Below are 22,469 nucleotides of genomic sequence, written 5' to 3' on the forward strand. Positions count from 1 at the left end.
CCAGCAATCTTAAGAAGACAAATCTAAAGGCATTGTGTCTTAATGCGCGGAGCATTCGCAATAAGGTAGATGAATTAACAGCGTAGATAGATATTAACGGGAATGATATAGTTGCGATTACGGAGACATGACTGCAGGGTGACAAAGGATGGGAACTGAACATCCAGGGGTATTCAATATTTAGGAAGGACAGGCAAAAAGGGAAAGGAGGTGGGGTAGCGTTGTTAGTAAAGGAAGAAATCAATGCAATAGTGAGGAAGGATATTGGCTCGGAAAATCACGATGTGGAATCTGTATGGTTGAAGCTAAGAAACACCAAGAGGCAGAAAACGTTGGTGGGGGTTGTCTGTAGGCCCCCAAACAGTAGTGGAGATGTAGGAGAGGGCATTAAACAGGAAATTAGAGACGCATGCAAGAAGGGTGCAACCATAATCATGGGTGACTTTAATCTACAAATAGATTGGTCAAACCAAATTAGCAATAATACTGTGGGGGAGGAATTCCTGGAGTGTGTACGTGATGGTTTTCTGGACCAATACGTTGAGGAACCAACTTGAGAACAGGCGATCCTAGACTGGGTATTGTGCAATGAGAAAGGATTAATTAACAATCTTGTTGTGCCGGGTCCCTTCGGAAAGAGCGACCATAACATGATAATTAAGATGGAGAGTGAAGTAGTTGAATCCGAAACTGGGGTCCTGAATCTAAATAAAGGAAAGTACGAAAGTATGAGGTGCGAGTTGGCTAGGATAGATTGGGAAACTTTACTAAAAGGGATGACAGTGGATAGGCAATGGCTAATATTTAAAGAACGTGTGCAGGAATTACAACAATTATTCATTCCTGTCTGGTGCAAAAATAAAACAGGAAAGGTGGCTCAACCATGGCTTACAAAAGAAATTAGGGATAGTATTAGATCCAAACAGGAGACATATAAAATTGCCAGAAAAAGTGGCAAGTCTGAGGATTGGGAGCAGTTCAGAATTCAGCAAAGGAGGACAAAGAGATTGATTAAGATAGAGTATGAGAGTAAACTAGCAGCGAACATAAAAACTGACTGTAAAAGCTTCTATAAATATGTCAAGAGAAAAAGATTCGTGAAGACAAATACAGATCCCTTACAGTCTGGGAGAAATTATAATGGGGAACAAAGAAATGGCAGAACAATTAAACACATAATTCTGTCTTCACAAAAGAGGACACAAATAACCTGCCAGAAATGTTGAGGAACCAAGGGTCTAGTGAGAGGGAGGAACTGAAGGAAACCAGTATCAGTAAAAAAAATTGTGCTTGGGAAGTTAATGGGGCTAAAGGCTGACAAATCCCCAGGGCCTGATAATCTACATCCCAGAGTACTAAAGGAAGTGGCCCTGGAAATAGTGGATGCATTGGTGATCATCTTCCAAAATTCTATAGACTCTGGAACAGTTCCTACAGATTGGAGGGTGGCAAATGTAACCCCACTATTTAAAAAAGGAGGGAGAGAAAAAACATGGAATTACAGACCAGTTAGCCTAACATCAGTAGTGGGGAAAATGCTCGAGTCTATTATAAAAGATGTGATAACAGAACACTTGGAGGGCATTAATGGGATTGGACAAAGTCAGCATGGGTTTATGAAAGGGAAATCATGCTTAACAAATCTACTGGAGTTTTTTGAAGATGTAACTAGTAGAATAGATAAGGGAGAACCAGTGGATGTGGTGTATTTGGATTTTCAGAAGGCTTTTGATAAGGTCCCTCACAAGAGGTTAGTGTGCAAAATTAAAGCACATGGGAATGGGGGGAATATACTGGCATGGATTGAGAATTGGTTGACAGAGAGGAAGCAGAGAGTAGGAATAAACGGGTCTTTTTCCGGGTGGCAGGCAGTGACTAGTGGGGTACCGCAGGGATCAGTGCTTGGGCCCCAGCTATTCACAATATATATCAATGATTTGGATGAGGGAACTGAATGTAAAATTTCAAAGTTTGCAGATGACACAAAGCTGGGGTGGAATGTGAGCTGTGAGGAGGATGCAAAAAGGCTCCAATGTGATTTAGACAAGTTGGGTGAGTGGGTAAGAACATGGCAGATGCCGTATAATGTGGATAAGTGTGAAGTTATCCACTTTGGTTGTAAAAACAGAAAGACAGATTATTATCTGAATGGCGATAGATTGGGAAATGGGGAGGTGCAAGGAGACCTGGGTGTCCTTGTACACCAGTCGCTGAAAGCGAGCATTCAGGTGCAGCAAGCAGTTAGGAAGGCGAATGGTATGTTGACGTTCATTGCAAGAGGATTTGAGTACAGGAACAGGGATGTCTTACTGCAGTTGTACAGGGCTGTGGTGAGACCACATCTGGAGTATTGTGTGCAGTTTTGGTCTCCTTATCTGAGGAAGGATGTCCTTGCCATGGTGGGAGTGCAACAAAGGTTTACCAGACTGATTCCTGGGATGGCAGGACGTATGAGGAGAGATTGGGTCGACTAGGCCTATATTCACTAGAGTTTAGAAGAATGAGAGGTGATCTCATCGAAACATATAAAATTCTAACAGGACTAGACAGACTAGATGCAGGGAGGATGTTCCCGATGGCTGGGGAATGCATAACCAGGGGTCACAGTGTCAGGATATGAGGTATGCCATTTAGAACCAAGATGAGGAGAAATTTCTTCACTCAGAGGGTGGTGAACCTGTGGAATTCTCTACCTCAGAAGGCAGTGGAGGCCAAGTCATTAACTATATTCAAGAAGGAGATACATATATTTCTTAATGCTAAAGGGATCAAGGGAAAGGGGAAAAAGCAGGAACAGGGTACTGAATTAGACGATCAGCCATGATCATTTTGAATGGTGGAGCAGGCCCGAAGGGCCGAATGGCCTACTCTTTCTCCTATTTTCTATGATTCTATGTTTCTATGAATAGACTGAACACTGATAGAGAGAGAGAGAGAGACTGCAGGGTACTGAATAGATTGAACACTGATAGAGCGAGAGTGAAGGAGAGACTACGGTGATGAATAGCTTGATCACAGATAGAGAGAGAGAGACTACAGAGTAATGAATAAGTGAACATTGATAGAGCGAGAGAGAGACTACAGAGTAATGAACGATTGATCACTGATATAGAGAGGGAGAAAGGGAGACTACAGAGAAATGAATAGATTGATCGCTGATAGAGAGAGGGAGACTACAAAGTAATAAATAGATTGATCGCTTATAGATAGAGAGAGAGAGAGAGAGAGGGAGAGACTACATACTATTGAATAGAGTGGACACTGATAGAGAGAGAGAGTGATGACAGAGTAATGAATAGATTGATCGCTGATATAGAGAGGGAGAAAGAGAGACTACAGAGTAATGAATAGATTGATTGCTGATAGAGAGCGAGACTACAGAGTAATGAATAGATTGATCGCTGATAAAGGGGGAAGAGATTACAGATTAATGAGCAGAGTGAACACATAGATAGAGAGACTACAGAGTGATGAATAGATTGATTGCTGATAGAGAGAAAAGGAGAGCATACAGAGTAATGAATAGATTGATCGCTTATAGAGAGAGAGACTACAGAGTAATTAATAGATTGATCGCTGATAGTGTGAGATAGAGAGAGACGACAGAGTAAGAATAGAATGAACTCTTATAGAGAGAATGAGACTACAGAGTAATAAATTGATTGATTACTGATAGAGAGGTCTACAGAGTATTGAATATATTGATCACTGATAGATAGAGACAGAGACTACAGAGTAATAAATAGTTTGGTCACTTATAGGTAGAGAGAGAGGGAGAAAATCTACAGAGTAATGAATAGACTACAGCATAATAAATAGATTGATCACTGATAGAGAGAGAGTGACTACAGAGTAATGAATAGATTGATCACAGATGGAGAGAGAGAGACTACAGAGTAATGAAAAGAGTGAACACTGATAGAGCGAGAGTGACTACAGAGTAATGAATAAATTGATCACTGTAGTCTTTCACTGTCTCTATATCAGAGTAATGAATAGATTGATTGCTGATAGAGAGAAAAAGTGAGACTACAGAGTAATGAATAGATTGATCGCTGATAGAGGACGAGAGAGACTACAGAGTAATGAACAGATTGGTCGCTGCTAGATAGAGAGAGAAAGAGTAATTAATAGATTGCTCTTTGAGAAACGGAGAGACGACAGAATAATAAATTGATTGATCACCGATATAGAGGGGGAGAAAGAGAGTCTACAGAGTAATGAATAGAATGAACTCTTATCGAGAGAGCGAGAGTACGGAGTAATAAATAGATTAATTGTTGATAGAGGAAGAGTCTACAGAGTATTGAATAGATTGATCACTGACACAGAGAGAGAGAGAGAGGGAGAAAGTACACAGTAATGAATAGATTGAACACTGAAGAGAGAGAGAGTGACCACAGAGTAATGAATAGCTTGATCACAGATAGAGAGAGAGAGTGACGACAGAGTAATGAATAGATTAATCACTGATGTAGAGAGGAAGAAAGGGAGACTATATATAGAGAGAGAGACTACAGAATAATGAATAGAGTGAATGCTGATAGAGAGAGAGAGAGAGAGAGAGACTACAGAGTAACCAATAGATTGATTGCTGATAGAGAGAAGAAGTGAGACTGCAGAGTAATGAATAGATTGATCGCTGAGAGAGAGAGGCGACAGGGTAATGAATAGATTGATCGCTTATAGAGAGAGAGAAAGACTACAGAGTAATGAATGGATTGAACACTGATAGAGAGAGGCAGGGAGACTACAAAGTACTGAATAAATTGTTCGCCAACAGTGAGAGAGAGGGAGAGAGACTACATGGTCATGAACAGAGTGAACACGGATAGAGAGGGAGAGTGACTACAGAGTAATGAATAGATTGATCACTGATGTAGAGAGGGAGAAAGGGAGACAATAGAGTAATAGAATCATAGAAGTTTACAACATGGAGACAGGCCCTTCGGCCCAACATGTCCATGTCGCCCAGTTTATACCACTAAGCTAGTCCCAATTGCCTGCACTTGGCCCATATCCCTCTATACCCATCTTACCCATGTAACTGTCCAAATGCTTTTTAAAAGACAAAATTGTACCCGCCTCTACTACTGCCTCTGGCAGCTCGTTCCAGACACTCACCACCCTTTGAGTGAAAAAATTGCCCCTCTGGACCCTTTTGTATCTCTCCCCTCTCACCTGAAATCTATGCCCCCTCGTTATAGACTCCCCTACCTTTGGGAAAAGATTTTGACTATCTACCTTATCTATGCCCCTCATTATTTTATAGACTTCTATAAGATCACCCCTAAACCTCCTACTCTCCAGGGAAAAAAGTCTCAGTCTATCCAACCTCTCCCTATAAGTCAAACCATCAAGTCCCGGCAGCATCCTAGTAAATCTTTTCTGCACTCTTTCTAGTTTAATAATATCCTTTCTATAATAGGGTGACCAGAACTGTACACAGTATTCCAAGTGTGGCCTAACTAATGTCTTGTACAACTTCAACAAGACATCCCAACTCCTGTATTCAATGTTCTGACCAATGAAACCAAGCATGCCGAATGCCTTCTTCACCACCCTATCCACCTGTGACTCCACTTTCAAGGAGCTATGAACCTGTACTCCTAGATCTCTTTGTTCTATAACTCTCCCCAACGCCCTACCATTAACGGAGTAGGTCCTGGCCCGATTCGATCTACCAAAATGCATCACCTCACATTTATCTAAATTAAACTCCATCTGCCATTCATCGGCCCACTGGCCCAATTTATCAAGATCTCGTTGCAATCCTAGATAACCTTCTTCACTGTCCACAATGCCATCAATCTTGGTGTCATCTGCAAACTTACTAACCATGCCTCCTAAATTCTCATCCAAATCATTAATATAAATAACAAATAACAGCGGACCCAGTACCGATTTCAAACTGGAGGCCTGTGACCAGCACACCGCTGGTCACAGGCCTCCAGTTTGAAAAACAACCCTCGACAACCACCCTCTGTCTTCTGTCGTCAATCCAATTTTGTATCCAATTGGCTACCTCACCTTGGATCCCGTGAGATTTAAATTTATGTAACAACCTACCATGCGGTACCTTGTCAAAGGCTTTGCTAAAGTCCATGTAGACCACGTCTACTGCACAGCCCTCATCTATCTTCTTGGTTACCCCTTCAAAAAACTCAATCAAATTCGTGAGACATGATTTTCCTCTCACAAAACCATGCCTCTCCAAATGCCTGTAGATCCTGTCTCTCAGAATACCCTCTAACAACTTACCCACTACATATGTCAGGCTCACCGGTCTGTAGTTCCCAGGCTTTTCCCTGCCGCCCTTCTTAAACAAAGGCTACCCTCCAATCTTCAGGCACCTCACCTGTAGCTGTCGATGATTCAAATATCTCTGCTAGGGGACCCGCAATTTCCTCCCTAACCTCCTGGGATACATTTCATCAGGTCCCGGAGATTTATCTACCTTGATGCGCATTAAGACTTCCAGCACCTCCCTCTCTGTAATATGTACACTCCTCAAGACATCACTATTTATTTCCCCAAGTTCCCTAACATCCATGCCTTTCTCAACCGTAAACACCGATGCGAAATATTCATTTAGGATCTCACCCATCTCTTGTGGTTCCGCACATAGATGACCTTGTTGATCCTTAAGAGGCCCTACTCTCTCCCCAGTTACTCTTTTGCCCTTTATGTATTTGTAGAAGCTCTTTGGATTCTCCTTTGCCTTATCTGCCAAAGCAATCTCATGTCCCCTTTTTGCCCTCCTGATTTCTCTCTTAACTCTACTCCGGCAATCTCTATACTCTTCAAGGGATCCACTTGATCCCAGCTGCCTATGCATGTCATATGCCTCCTTCTTCTTTTTGACTAGGGCCTCAATCTCCCGAGTCATCCAAGGTTCCCTACTTCTACCAGCCTTGCCCTTCACTTTATAAGGAATGTGCTTACCCTGAACCCTGGTTAACACACTTTTGAAAGCCTCCCACTTACCAGACGTCCCTTTGCCTGCCAACAGACTCTCCCAATCAACTTCTGAAAGTTCCTGTCTAATACCATCAAAATTGGCCTTTCCCCAATTTAGAATTTTAACTTTTGGGCCAGACCTATCATTCTCCATAGCTATCTTAAAACTAATGGAATTATGATCACTGGTCCCAAAGTGATCCCTCACTAACACTTCTGTCACCTGCCCTTCCTTATTTCCCAAGAGGAGGTCAAGTTTTGCCCCCTCTCTAGTCGGGTCATCCACATACTGAATGAGAAATTCCTCCTGAATACACTCAACAAATTTCTCCCCATCCAAGCCCCTAATGCTATGGCTGTCCCAGTCAATGTTGGGAAAGTTAAAGTCCCCTACTATTACCACCCTATTTTTCTTGCAGCTGTCTGTAATCTCCTTACATATTTGCTCCTCAATTTCCCGTTGACTATTTGGGGGTCTGTAGTACAATCCTATCAAAGTGATCTCTCCCTTCTTATTTTTCAGTTCTACCCATATAGACTCAGTGGGCGAACCCTCGGATATATCCCCTCTCATTACTGCCGTGATGTTCTCCCTAATCAAGAATGCAACTCCCCCTCCTCTCTTACCTCCTGCTCTATTTTTCCTATAGCATCTGTACCCTGGAACATTGAGCTGCCAGTCCTGCCCCTCCCTAAGCCATGTTTCAGTAATAGCTATAACATCCCAGTCCCATGTACCCATCCATGCCCTGAGTTCATCTGCCTTGCCCATCAGACTTCTTGCATTGAAATAAATGCAGTTTAATCTAGACTTCCCTTGGTCTTTGCCCTGCTTTCTCAGACCATCTGTCCGGTCATGTTTTGTACACTCTCCCTTACTGCCTTTTGTTTCTGTCACCACTTTACTTCCCACTGACTTCCTGCATCGGTTACCATCCCCCTGCCACATTAGTTTAAACCCTCCCCAACAGCACTAGCAAACACTCCCCCTAGGACATTGGTTCCAGTCCTGCCCAGATGCAGACCGTCCAATTTGTACTGGTCCCACCTCCCCCAGAACCGGTTCCAATGGCCCAGGAATTTGAATCCCTCCCTCTTGCACCATCTCTCAAGCCACGTATTCATCCTAGCTATCCTGTCATTCCTACTCTGACTAGCCCGTGGCACTGGTAGCAATCCTGAGATTACTACCTTTGAGGTCCTACTTTTTAGTTTAACTCCTAACTCCCTAAATTCAGCTTGTAGGACCTCATCCCGTTTTTTACCTATATCGTTGGTACCTATATGTACCATGACAACTGGCTGTTCAGCCTCCCCCTCCAGAATGTCCTGCAGCCGCTCCGAGACATCCCTGACCCTTGCACCAGGGAGGTAACATACCATCCTGGAGTCTCGGTTGCGTCCGCAGAAACGCCTGTCTATTCCCCTTACAATCGAGTCTCCTATCACTATCGCTCTGCCACTCTTTTTCCTGCCCTCCTGTGCAGCAGAGCCAGCCACGGTGCCATGAACCTGGCCGCTGCCACCTTCCCCTGGTGAGCCATCTCCCACAACAGTATCCAAAACGGTATACCTGTTTTGGAGGGAGATGACCGCAGGGGACCCCTGCACTGCCTTCCTACTCTTCCTCTGTCTGTTGGTAACCCATTCACTATCTCCCTCAGTAATTTTTATCTGTGGTGTGACCAACTCACTGAACGTGCTATCCACAACTTCCTCAGCATCGCGGATGCTCCAAAGTGAGTCCATCCGCAGCTCCAGAGCCGTCAAGCGGTCAAACAGTAGCTGCAACTGGACACACTTCCCGCCATCTACAAGGCACAAGTCAGGAGTGTGATCGAATACTCTCCACTTGCCTGGATGAGTGCAGCTCCAACAACACTCACGAAGCTCAACACCATCCAGGACAAAGCAGCCCGCTTGATTGGCACCCCATCCACCACCCAAAACATTCACTCCCTTCACCACCGGCGCACAATGGCTGCAGTGTGTACCACCCACAGGATGCACTGCAGCAACTCGCCAAGGCTTCTTCGACAGCACCTCCCAAACCCGCGACCTCCACCACCTAGAAGGACAAGAGCAGCAGGCACATGGGAACAATACCATCCCGACTTGGAAATTTATCGCCTTCATCGTTCCTTCGTCGTTGCTGGGTCAAAATCCTGGAACTCCCTTCCTAACAGCACTGTGGGAGAACTTTCACCACACGGACTGCAGCGGTTCAAGAAGGTGGCTCACCACCACCTTCTCAAGGGCAATTAGGGATGGGCAATAAATGCTGGCCTTGCCAGCGACGCCCACATCCCATGAACGAATAAGAAGAAACTACACACAGTACTCCAGGTGTGGTCTCACCAAAGCCCTGTGCAATTGTAGCAAGATTTCCTTACTCTTGTGCTCCAACCCCCTTGCAATAAAGGCCAACATTCCATTTGCTTTCCTTATTGCCTGCTGCACCTGCATGTTAACTTTCTGTGTTTCATGTATAAGGACACCCGAATCGCTCTGAACACCAACGTTTAATGGTTTCTCACCATTTAAAAAATATTCTGTTTTTCTATTTTTCCTACTTCTACTCCATCTGCCACCTTCTTGCCTGCTCAATATCCCTTTGCAGACTCCTTGCATCGTCCTCACAGCTTACTTTCCCACCTAGCTTTGTATCATCAGCAAACTTGGATACATTACCCTCAGTCCCTTCATCCAAGTCATTAATATAGATTGTAAATAGCTGAGGCCCAAGAACTGATCCCTGCAGTTTACTAGTTACATCCTGCCAACCCGAAAATGACCCGTTTATTCCTACTCTCTGTTTTCTGTCTGTTAACCAATCTTCGATCCATGCTAACATATTACCCCCAATCCTATGAGCCTTAATCTTGTGCAACAACCTCTTATGTGGCACCTTTGAAAAGAGGTTGCCTTTTGAAAATCCAAATATACTACATCCACTGGTATCCCATTATCTACCTGCTAGTTACACCCTCAACAAAAGATAATAGATTTGTCAAACACGATTTTCCTTTCATAAAATTGTGTTGACTCTGCCTAATCATGTTATGATTTTCTAAGTGCCCTGTTACTAAGTTCTTATTAATAGTTTCTAGCATTTTCCCTACTACTGATGTCAGGCTAACTAGCCTATAGTTCCCTGTTTTCTCTCTCCCTGCTTGCTTGAATAGTGGGGTTACATTTGATACCTTTCAATCCACGGGGACCGTTCTAGAATCTAGGGAATTCTGGAAGGTCAAAACTAGTGCATCCACTATCTCTGCAGCCATCTCTTTTAAAACTCTAGGATGTAGGCCATCAGGTCCAGAGAATTTGTTTGCTTTTAATCGCATTAATTATTCTAAAACTTTTTCTTTACTAATCTTAATTACTTTAAGTTCCTCCCTCTCATTAGACCCTTGGTTCCACACTATTTCCGGTATGTTTTTTGTGTCTTTTACAGTGAAGTCAGATATAAAATATTTGATTACGGTCTCTGCCATTTCCTTTTTCCCCATTATAATTTCTCCTGTCTCAGCCTCTAAGGGACCCATGTTTACTTTCACTAATCTCTTTCTTTTTATATACTTGTAGAAGCTCTCACAATCTGTTTTTATATTTCTTGCTAGTTTACTCTCATATTCAATTTTCTTCCTCTATCAATTTTTTGGTCATCCTTTGCTGATTTCAAAAACCCTCCCAATCCCCAGGCTTACTATTCTTTTTGGCAACATTGTAAGCATCTTCTTTTAATCTAATACTATCCTTAATTTCTTTAGTTAGCCACTGTTGGATCACTTTTCCTGTGGAGTTTTTTATACCTCAAGGGTCTGTATATTCACTGGGAATTATGAATTATTTCTTTAAATGTTCACCATTGCTTATCTGCAATCATATCTTTTAATCTAATTTCCCAATCTACCTTTCGCCAACTCACCCCTCATACCTACATAATTGGCCTTGCTTAAATTTAAGACCCTAGTTTTGGACTTAACTACATCACTCTCAAACTCAATATGAAATTCTTTCATATTATGATCACTCCTAGCTCCACCCATACCGATTCTACATCCCGATTTTCTGAGCTAAGATCCTTTCTCACTATTGTCTTTATCTCATCTTTTATTATCAGGGCTACCCTCCCTCCTTTTCCATTTTGCCTATCTTTTCTAAAAGTCAAGTACCCTGGAATATTTAGTTCCCAACCTTGGCCACCCTGCAACTACGTCTCAGAAATTACTACGAGATCAAACCCATTTATCTCTATTTGTTCCATTAATTCATCTCTCTTGTTACAAATGCTTCAGCATTCAGATATAGCGCCTTTAATTTTAACTTTTTACTTTTGTTCCCTGATGTGACCTGAGTCAATAATGCCCTATTACCTTTGTTAAACTCTCTGTCCGTTCCTGACACACTCTGCTTGTTTTTACCCAAATCGCTACTCTGCTCCACAGCCTTGATTTTTCTTTTTAGTATGATAAAATTACCCTTACCTGAACCCTCCCTCCCTCTTATTAGTTTACTCCCCCAACTTGAATGGCCTCCTGTACCACAGTGCCGCGGTTAGTTTGCCCATTCCCTGCATTCTTTGCTCTCATCCATACAGTTAGCAACTACCTGTTCATAGAATCATAGAATCATAGAAGTTACAACATGGAAACAGGCCCTTCGGCCCAACATGTCCATGTCGCCCAGTTTATACCACTAAGCTAGTCCCAATTGCCTGCACTTGGCCCATATCCCTCCATACCCATCTTACCCATGTAACTGTCCAAATGCTTTTTAAAAGACAAAATTGTACCCGCCTCTACTACTGCCTCTGGCAGCTCGTTCCAGACACTCACCACCCTTTGAGTGAAAAAATTGCCCCTCTGGACCCTTTTGTATCTCTCCCCTCTCACCTTAAATCTATGCCCCCTCGTTATAGACTCCCCTACCTTTGGGAAAAGATTTTGACTATCGACCTTATCTATGCCCCTCATTATTTTATAGACTTCTATAAGATCACCCCTTAACCTCCTACTCTCCAGGGAAAAAAGTCCCAGTCTGTCTAACCTCTCCCTGTAAGTCAAACCATCAAGTCCCGGTAGCATCCTAGTAAATCTTTTCTGCACTCTTTCTAGTTTAATAATATCCTTTCTATAATAGGGTGACCAGAACTGTACACAGTACTCCAAGTGTGGCCTCACCAATGCCCTGTACAACTTCAACAAGACATCCCAACTCCTGCATTCAATGTTCTGACCAATGAAACCAAGCATGCCGAATGCCTTCTTCACCACCCTATCCACCTGTGACTCCACTTTCAAGGAGCTATGAATCTGTACTCCTAGATCTCTTTGTTCTATAACTCTCCCCAACGCCCTACCATTAACGGAGTAGGTCCTGGCCCGATTCGATCTACCAAAATGCATCACCTCACATTTATCTAAATTAAACTCCATCTGCCATTCATCGGCCCACTGGCCCAATTGATCAAGATCCCGTTGCAATCCCAGATAACCTTCTTCACTGTCCACAATGCCACCAATCTTGGTGTCATCTGCAAACTTACTAACCATGCCTCCTAAATTCTCATCCAAATCATTAATATAAATAACAAATAACAGCGGACCCAGCACCGATCCCTGAGGCACACCGCTGGACACAGGCATCCAGTTTGAAAAACATCCCTCTACAACCACCCTCTGTCTTCTGTCGTCAAGCCAATTTTGTATCCAATTGGCTACCTCACCTTGGATCCCATGAGATTTAACCTTATGTAACAACCTACCATGCGGTACCTTGGACAAGGTCAAAAGCTGAGGCTCCTCCATCACTACGTCTGTGGTCCCTTTACCTGCCTGACTCGCAGTCATATCCTCCTGTCCCTGACCACTAACCAAATCTGAACCATTATCTAATCTAAGGGGTGTGACTGCCTCCTGAATCAAAGTGTCCAGATAACTCTCCTCCTCCCTGATGCATCACAATGTCTGCAGCTCAGACTCCAGTTCAACAACTCTGAGCAAAGTTCCTCAAGTTGCAGACACATACTGCAGATGTGGTTGCCTGGGATTATGCTGCTCTCAGCCAACTCCCACTCGTTTGTGGAAAACCATAAAGAGATGCCTGACACAGTACTCCAGCTGTGGCCTAACCAGTATAAAACACTGGTTAGGCCACAGCTGGAGTACTGTGTGCAGTTCTGGTCGCCACACTACAGGAAGGATGTGATCGCTTTGGAGAGGGTGCAGAGGAGATTCACCAGGATGTTACCAGGGCTGGAGCGCTTCAGCTATGAAGAGAGACTGGGAAGATTGGGTTTGTTTTCCTTGGAGCAGAGGAGGCTGAGGGGGGACATGATTGAGGTGTACAAAATTATGAGGGGCACAGATAGGATGGATACTGAGGAGCTTTTTCCCTTCGTTGAGGGTACTATAACAAGGGGACATAGATTCAAGGTAAAAGGCGGGAGGTTTAGAGGGGATTTGAGAAAGAACTTTTTCACCCAGAGGGTGGTTGGAGTCTGGAACTCACTGCCTGAAAGGGTTGTGGAGGCAGGAACCCTCACAACATTCAAGAAGCATTTGGATGAGCACTTGAAATGACATAGCATACAAGGCTACGGACCAAATGCTGGAATATGGGATTAGAGTAGACAGGGCTGATGGCCGGCGCGGACACGATGGGCCGAAGGGCCTCTATCCGTGCTGTATAACTCTATGACTCTATGACCATATTAACTTTCTAATACACCTAGACCATAAAGAAATGCCTGACCATATTAATTTCCGAATACCCTTAAAACCAAAAAAAGAAGAAATGCATGATGGATAAGTTGACCATGTTAGCTGACCAGCTGAATATAATAGAAAGCTTATGTTTTAATTCTCACCAAAGACATACAGAAGAGCTATTGTGTGCTCTCATTGATAACTGTCTGACTAACAGAAATGAATGACCATATAGCCTTGAGACTGAGTACAGAACTGATAATAAAGACAGTTTCTGAGGGGAAAGGCACTTTCCCAGGCCTGTGTCCAACATCACGAGGCAGTCATGAGGAACCAGAGGGTGGGTTCCCTATTTTGATTGACTAACCACTTGAACCAATAAAGAATGTACATGTACGCCCATATTCTACACAGGTAGGCCTTATTAATTAAACTGTATAAATGTGAACTGTTTCCTTTGTTCAGTGAAGAGGTTGTTCTGACCATTGTTCAGAGCACAGCTTCCCTTGTATACAAGTTTCTTTTAATAAATTCTTACTTGTCTGAAAATAAGTGTTTGGAGTTAATGCATTGTATATAATAGGTAATTAAGTTTTCGACAGTTCTTGGAGGTCCCACCGAGATTGCTTGTGATCCCCGGTAAGTACGGACACATGGGGCTCGATTTTACCGTCGGGTTTCCTGTGGGTTTCCAGCGGGGGGCCCCGAAAATCCCGATATCCAGTCACGTGACCGGATCGCGCCACGATCCCGCCCACTTCCGGGTTCCCCGATGACGTGCGGGGGTGCGTGCGTGGTCCCCGCTGGTGGGAATCCCGCAGGCAATTAAAGCCAGCGGGATGCCACTTGAGGTTATTTATTTTGCTTGTTCAGGTCATTAACTGACCTGATTAAGGGACTGTGTGTGATTTTGGGGAAACATGGGACTGTTTCACACACTGGGGGAAACAGTCCTAGTTGAACTGGACGTGTTGCAGCAGTCAGCCTGTGGCAGCTGCAAAGGTCCATTTGACAGGTAGGGGGGGGGAGACTCTCACCCATTGCAGGACAAAGTGTGGCCTCCACCACCCCACTCCGGACGGTCAAAGTCACCAACCTGCACACTCACCCCGGGGTCCGGAGACATGTGCCTACCTTGCGGACCCCCTCAGATGTACATATTGTGGATGGGGGCCGCCGTAGCTGCAGTCATGACCCCCTCGGAGGGCGAACAACATCACCAGCCTCGCCATCCACCTCTGACACGTGGAGCTCCACAACAGAGTGCTGTGACACATCCACCTGTACAGCAGGAGGGAGGGCTACCACAGAGAGAGACACGTCGCAGAGGGCACTACCCTCGCCACAGGGTCCACAGACCGAGGCGCAGCTCCCCGGACCTCTCCGAGCAGCAGTGCACACGGAGGCGCAGATTCACTCGACATGTAGTCGTGGAGATCTGCAGGCTCTTTCATGCCGAGCTGCTCCTGGCTGGCCCCAGCACCATCTGCTTACCTGTCGCTGCCAAAGTCACCACTGCCCTCCACAACTTGTCCTCCGCATCCTTCCAGGGTGCAGCCGGGTACACCGCCGATGTCTCTCAGTCGTGTGCGCGGAAGAGCCCTGCAAATACACCTGCACCTACTCTGCAGTAACACAATGGGTGGCATCAGTGGTGGGTCCTCATAGTGATACCCAGGAGCGGGCATTATTGCACACAACAGACAGGATTCGCGGAGACATGGCAGTGGTGGTGCCAATATAATGTGTGATGTTTGTTGCTCTGAAATTCAATATAGGTAACACCCAGACACCCTTGTGCATCCCCTTCATGCTCACGACACGTTTGCCGTACGCTGCCGACTGCACATATGCGATGCATGCCCTGTGGCTGCAGCACAGGTGGTGGCAGGTTGAGTGAGGCTGGCCGTGAGGGAGATGCACGAGAGGGTGAGTATGGGATAGAGCCATGAGATTGTATGAGGATTGGGTTGCGTGTTAGTGGCGGGGTGAGTACTGGCGAGGTGAGTAGGTGCAGGTAAGATGAGGATGGGGTTTGAGTGGGTATGAGGGGTGATGTGACAGAGTAGTGTTGGCGGTGCCGAAGGAGATGTGGGGTGGGGGCAGTGTTGTGGCAGATGGAGTGTAGGGGAAAGACTACGTGTTCTCACCGTGGCTGACCTACTGCGGTCATTGGAGCGCCTCCTGCACTGTATGCAGGTGGGCGATATGTTGGTGGTGCAGGTGACCCCCTCTGCCACCTCGAGCCAAGCCTTCTTGGTGGCAGAGGCAGGCCGCTTCCTCCCGCCCATCGGGTGGAAGATCTCTGTCCTCCCCCTCCTCCTCACCCCATCTGATGATACCTGGGGTGAGGCATCATTAAACTGGGAGCAGCCTTCCCCCTGGGCTGCTCCATGCTGTAATTTGTTCCGTTGGTTGCAGCATCTGTCAGTGGAGGACTGCCCCTTTAACTAGAGAGCCTCCAGCTGACAGATCGTACTGCACATGCGAAGCCCGCCCGACACGCAGACCAGCAGCGCAGACCCCGGAGGAGCAGGTAAGTGGTTCTAATTAGTCGATTGCCTGCTACGATCGCGCGGGCAACCCACTAATTTCACCGGGCGCGGAGGCCACGCACCCGAAATCCAACCCGCCGGAAACCCGCAGGCCTGCTAAAATCAGGCCCACGTTGTCTGTGCGAGCCTAGTCACACTGCGATTGATAAGTGTATGCATTAACTGACGTGACTAATTCTTCTGTTTGCCTTTAGGAATTGGAAGGCGATCATAGGAAATGTGTTTCGTATAGACAAGGAGAAAAACAAAAGGGAGAAAAAAAAGAGACGCGCGACAGATTACTCGATATTGTCAGCTGCGGTGTTGTAGTAACGGGCTGAGAGAGCAATAACGGAGTAGATCTGTGATACCGGTGATTACTAGAGTGACGTTGAGGTTGCTGTAAGGACCAACAGACGGTCAGCTGCTAGTGAGAAAAAAAGAGGTGCCAGGAAAAGAGAACGGTAACCAGGTTACGGACTTGTGTAAAAAATTTTAAGTGTGAAGTCGTAATTTGGACAAGCGCAGACTAGATGTTGCGTAATTCGGAAAAGTGTGAAATTACAAGTCTGTGGTGGCGACAAACGCAGACTGGTGTGGATGTCGCTGATTCGGAAAAGTGTGAAATTCTGGTTTACCTAAATTAAGTGTTCAGATAGAAACGCTAATAGTGTTCCCCCTTCTCAAAAGGAGAAGCACTTAAAGGAAGCAGTGTTCCCCCTTCTCAAAAGGAGAAGCACTTAAAAGAAGCAGTGTTCCCCCTTCTCAAAAGGAGAAGCACTTATAGGAAACAGGCTCAAGGGTCGAAGCACTTTTGAAAAAAAATCTTGCCTAAGTCAGCTGATTCAACTAAGTGCAGACGTTTCTCTCACGCACCTAGCCTGGGCTGGTTATTAAGGCCAGGACCCTAAAGTAGGTGTAGAGAACACATGATGTCTTGTCCGATCAGCTGAATTATCAAGTGCGGATAGGAGACCGTTATATCGTTGTGTAGTATATTGTAGCGATTGTAAATAGAAGCTATGGGTGCCAGCGCATGCAAAATCCCTCCAAAGGGAACACCTGCTGCTTACATGTACAGAAACTTTGGGAAAGAAACAACTGACGAGTTGATAGTTTGGTCCAAATGGCCCAGGACTAAAAAATATCCTTTTCCTGAAGATGGCACATTTAATATGGATAGAATTAAGTGATTAGAAAAATGTTTGAAAGACAGAGACCCGAAAAAGAAAGGTTCTTTTGTTTTCAGTGTACTGTCTCTTTAAAAAGCCTGTCCTTATTGTGAGTGTTTTCTGTCGGTGTTGTGGGCCACGCCCCCTTCTTACTGCATCTTACGTGTTTTCCTCTTTTGTGTAATGTATCTGTTTTGTCTTGTGTTTAATTCTGAGATTGCTGAATTAAAATTGGAGTTATTGAGGTTAAGTGACCAATTAAATTCTGGTTCGTATAAAATGTGAGCATGTCAAATTCCAGACATGGGATCTTCAAAAAATTGGCATTTTGAATTTTTATCTTGTGATTGGCTGTGGTTAAAAAAAAGAGGGTTAAAAAAAAAAATAACGGGACAGATAAAAAAAAAGCTATCTGGTTTCACCATGATAGGGAAAGTCGGAAAGCTGGAACAGCTCGGAGAGTTGGTTATAATCATTCCCACTAAAAGCATGTAAAAAAAAATGAATTGGACAGCAAATTATAAAACTTACGAAGCAATTAGCAATTGAGGGGGACCTAAACAAAAGTTGATCACAACAATCTGGAAATACTAGACTAACTATAAACTAAAATGTACGATGGGAGATGTTATTTCCCGGTATGAATTAAAAAAAACATTTTATGTGAAAATTACGTTGACGTATGCTGAGAACGCGGCGTGAATCTGATATCTGGCTCCGTCGTTTTGTTCCTGAAAAAAAAAGTTAACCCCTTCCAAGGACACCGACATCTGTTTTCAATTCACCAAGCAACAAGCTTTGCATTTATATAAAATAATTGACAAAATGAGGTTTAATTGTAAAAGAAAAGATAAAGTGCAGCTTTAAAGAATTACAAGTTACAGTTGCAGGATGATCTCTGGTTATAAATTAATTTGATCTTCTTCGAAGCATTTTTGTGCTATTGTGATCGATTCTTCCCCTACCCCTTAAGTTTTTTTTACAAGCAAGAAATAACTAACCTTTATTTCCGTATTGCTGAAGTTAAGAGTTTGGACTGCATTAGTTTTTTTTAAGATGTTGGTCTGATACCTTTGGAGTCACAGCATTCTGAATGTGGAAAGAGCAGGTACTGTTTAAACATTTTTATTGTCTCTTGATAAAAACAATGATTTTTTGTGAATTTTGAAGGGAGACACCCTCTTTCTTCAGGATCCTTGAATCCTCCTCCCCTGAGGGAATAAAAAAAATGGCGATAATGATCATATTGGATTTTAATTGTCGTCTGAAGGATAAGATTAGGGAAAAGGCTGTTTGCAAAGTTAAAGCAGAGTCTGAAAAGAAAGTAAAGAAGCTGCAAGCAAACAAGTTGGTTAATAAGAAACATTGGAGAAAACACTATGATTAAAATAAATCTCAAAAATAGTGTGCAAAATATGTAGTGGAAAGCAATCCACAAATGTGAGAAGTGAAAAAAATCAGTCAAACCTGTGTGAGGAGAAAATTTGAAGCCAAAATCAATTTGCTGAGTGTCTGGCAGGGTGGGGTGGAATGTGGAAACTTAATCTCAGAGGGAGAAGTATCAAATTACTGCTACCACGAGAGCCAGTTAATGTTAACCCCTTCCATCCCAAGAAGCCAGACTGTCATGCCAAGAGCAGTTCAAACAGATAGAAATGACCCAGTCGGTTGAGAACTGTCTGAGGCTTGCCCAGAACACAGGTGAACATGAGGTAACAATTGGTATAGGTTATGCTATTAAAATTGACCCAATTACTCGGAAATGCTAAAGGCTACAATCGACTGAGATATAAGTTTCCACACAGACAATGCTACAGTGAAAAAAAATTGATAAGAAAGGAATGTAAAACAAATTGTATGAAGAGAAAGCATAGGTTGGACAATTGGAAGTCCATTACTTGAGCTATGTACTGACACAGGGTACTAAACGCCTATCAGTTTTACCCCGCCACAGTATGATAAGGAAGTTCGACAAGTTCTGGGGCTATTCAATTTTATTTGAAACTATTCATGAATAGTAGCTCCAATACAAGATCTGACCAAAGGGGGAAGACCTTCCCTGACAAATTATATAACTCGCATTGAGAATGTTAAGAAAACTCAACAATTATATCAACACCTCCTAACTCAAGTGTTAAAACAAAGCGCGACATGGAATGGAGGTGGACATCGTAAAAGAGATAGACAAATGTGGAGACATAAAAGATCTGTGATAAGTGATAAAGCAACTGCCTTTAATACGGGTGCCTCAGTTGTTAACACCATTGATTTGGCAACATTACATCAAAAGGTTTAGGGTCTCGCATTAAAGATATATTTAAAAAATAAATGAAAATACAGATAAGGAATTGTCTGAGGATCAAATGCTGACAATACATTTGCAAAGGATAGCTACAGTGCTAGAAACATATGCCCAAACCATTAATAAATTCATAAAAAAGGAATATAACGTATCTTAGCAGGCGGCTGCTAATGACATCTGCAGTACATATGGTAACTGGATTGTGGAACAGACACGAGAGATACAGGCAAGGGAAGTACCTTTATGGAAGTACCTCCAAGCGGCTGTTAGCAAACAAGAACATCACCCCTTGCCAATTCAGGGCAATGGTGTGGGTGTACCCCACTCAAGTGGAGTGTAAACCTGACGGAGGAGGGCTCCTGGGGTTGGTACTAGTAATACTGGTGATGGCACCCGAAACCCAGGGACGAGAGGTGTACCAAGTACAGAATATTGGGGCAGCGAAGGACGGAATGCACATATCCCATCACAATATGTTACCATATGCTGAAAAAAAATTAAAGGGAATTTGGCTGGAACAAAATTAAAGGGATGTGTTACTAGACACGCTGTCACTGTATGTCCACATAGTGTTGGACACAGCCCAGAAGCACAGTGTGGGTTTAACAATACCGGTCGGTACCAATCAGGATATTAACTGCACCATGGAGGCCCTAGAGGCGGATCTAAAACCCACTCAAGTGCCATATGCCGGAAAGGGCGAATACTGTGTTACAACTAATTTGAAAACATTTAAATATGCCAATCTAACTTGTGATATTTTAAGTCCAGAGTTCTACTCCATTCCTGAAGCCCCGGTTCGAATTGGACCCAAGGAACTGGTAGAGATACACCGGCATAACCTCACCACCTTACAAGTTTCTGAGGATATAAAAAAGGACTTAAAAAGAATATCAGGACACATTTGGGTATCTGACACCCCTGTTGCCTAAATACTTGAAAGCATTGCGATACGCCTCTCCCAGAAGGTTTATTATAACCTACAACAGGACAATAAAAATATTAAGCATGACATTGACCAAATTAAAGTCACCACTTGGTGGGATGACCTCTGGAATTGGGGACTGAATATGCAGATCCATCCTCAGATTAGATTAATTTCACATGTATTAGTCGTAGTGCAGTTTGTTGCAATATGATTCTTGGTTTTCATGGCATGTAATAAATGTAAGCAGAGGATGAAGGGTTTGGCAAAGATAGTAAAACAGAGCCTGGGTGAGAATGTCCCCATTGTCTCTGTGATTTCAACTAAGAACACATCTTAATGGTACCGGCTGGGGTAAGGTGCATGTAAAAGGGAAGACAATCATAGTTTGATAGGATTATACGATGCTCTGCCTCTCTTCCACCCGGACTGGTGGCCAACACAAAGGGAACCTGGTTAAGATGAGGTACAGCATCTAAGAGGATATTGTAGGGATAAAATTTGGATTAAGGGATATAAAGGGGTGGGTCCCAATCTCGAGTTCAAAGGTCAGGCCTAGTAGTTGATTAATTAACCCATAAATCCCCATACAAGGACCCCGGCGGCGGCGTACAAAAAAAAAACTGACATTAATTAAACGGTTATAAGAGACTGTTGCAGCATGGCATGTCCTAAACTGTTAGATCATTTGAGAATAGTTGGCTCGGCGTGCCTGATCGTGTGGGTGGGAACTGGCATAAAACCTGCTACAACCCCTGCTGCAAGTAGACTCAATCGTGTTTCAAGGGAACTGCATGTCAATACTTTTTTATACGCGTCATATATGTATGCAAAGCGTCAGGGTATCTCTAGTTGCTGGGTGTGCTCACATATCCAAATTCAATCCAAGGGAGGCATTCCACTCAGACCAGTCCCCCTAACTTCCCAAGAAATAGCGGAGTGGGTAATAAATCAAATTGAAATTAATGGGAACAGAATGCGAGATAGTGGCTGGATGAGTGCGAGAACAAGTAAGACAATGTTTGTGAGAAAGCAATGGAAGGAGTACACAATCACAACAAAATGTGAAACCAAATTTCGGGGGTGGTACCAACCGAATTACGATCGGACTCGTAAACCTCCTTTTCTAATCCTTACAAATGCACCAAGAACTAATGGAGCAATATGTTTGAGTAAGAATTCAGTAGGGGGTGATATAATGGGATGGAGTAATTGCACTCAGTATATAAATATGACAGAAACCAGCATCAGTCGTACCATCAGATGGAAGCCTTGCACAGGTGGCCAAATTTACATAGATAGAATAAACATAAGAACATAAGAAAATAAGAAATAGGAGCAGGAGTAGGTCAATCGGCCCCTCGAGCCTGCTCCGCCATTCAATAAGATCATGGCTGATCTGATCCTAATCTCAAATCCAAATTCATGTCCAATTTCCTGCCAGCTCCCCGTTACCCCTAATTCCCTTTACTTCGAGGAAACTGTCTATTTCTGTTTTAAATTTATTTAATGATGTAGCTTCCACAGCTTCCTGGGGCAGCAAATTCCACCTACTACCGTCTGAGTGAAGAAGTTTCTCCTCATCTCAGTTTTGAAAGAGCAGCCCCTTATTCTAAGATTATGCCCCCTAGTTCTAGTTTCACCCATCCTTGGGAACATCCTTACCACATCCACCCGATCAAGCCCCTTCACAATCTTATATGTTTCAATAAGATTGCCTCTCATTCTTCTGAACACCAATGAGTAGAGTCCCAATCTACTCAACCTCTCCTCATATGTCCGCCCCTTCATCCCCGGGATTAGCCGAGTGAACCTTCTTTGTACTGCCTCGAGAGCAAGTATGTCTTTTCTTAAGTATGGAGA

This window comes from Heptranchias perlo, chromosome 1, assembly GCF_035084215.1.
Source record: "Heptranchias perlo isolate sHepPer1 chromosome 1, sHepPer1.hap1, whole genome shotgun sequence".
Lineage (NCBI taxonomy): Eukaryota > Metazoa > Chordata > Chondrichthyes > Hexanchiformes > Hexanchidae > Heptranchias > Heptranchias perlo.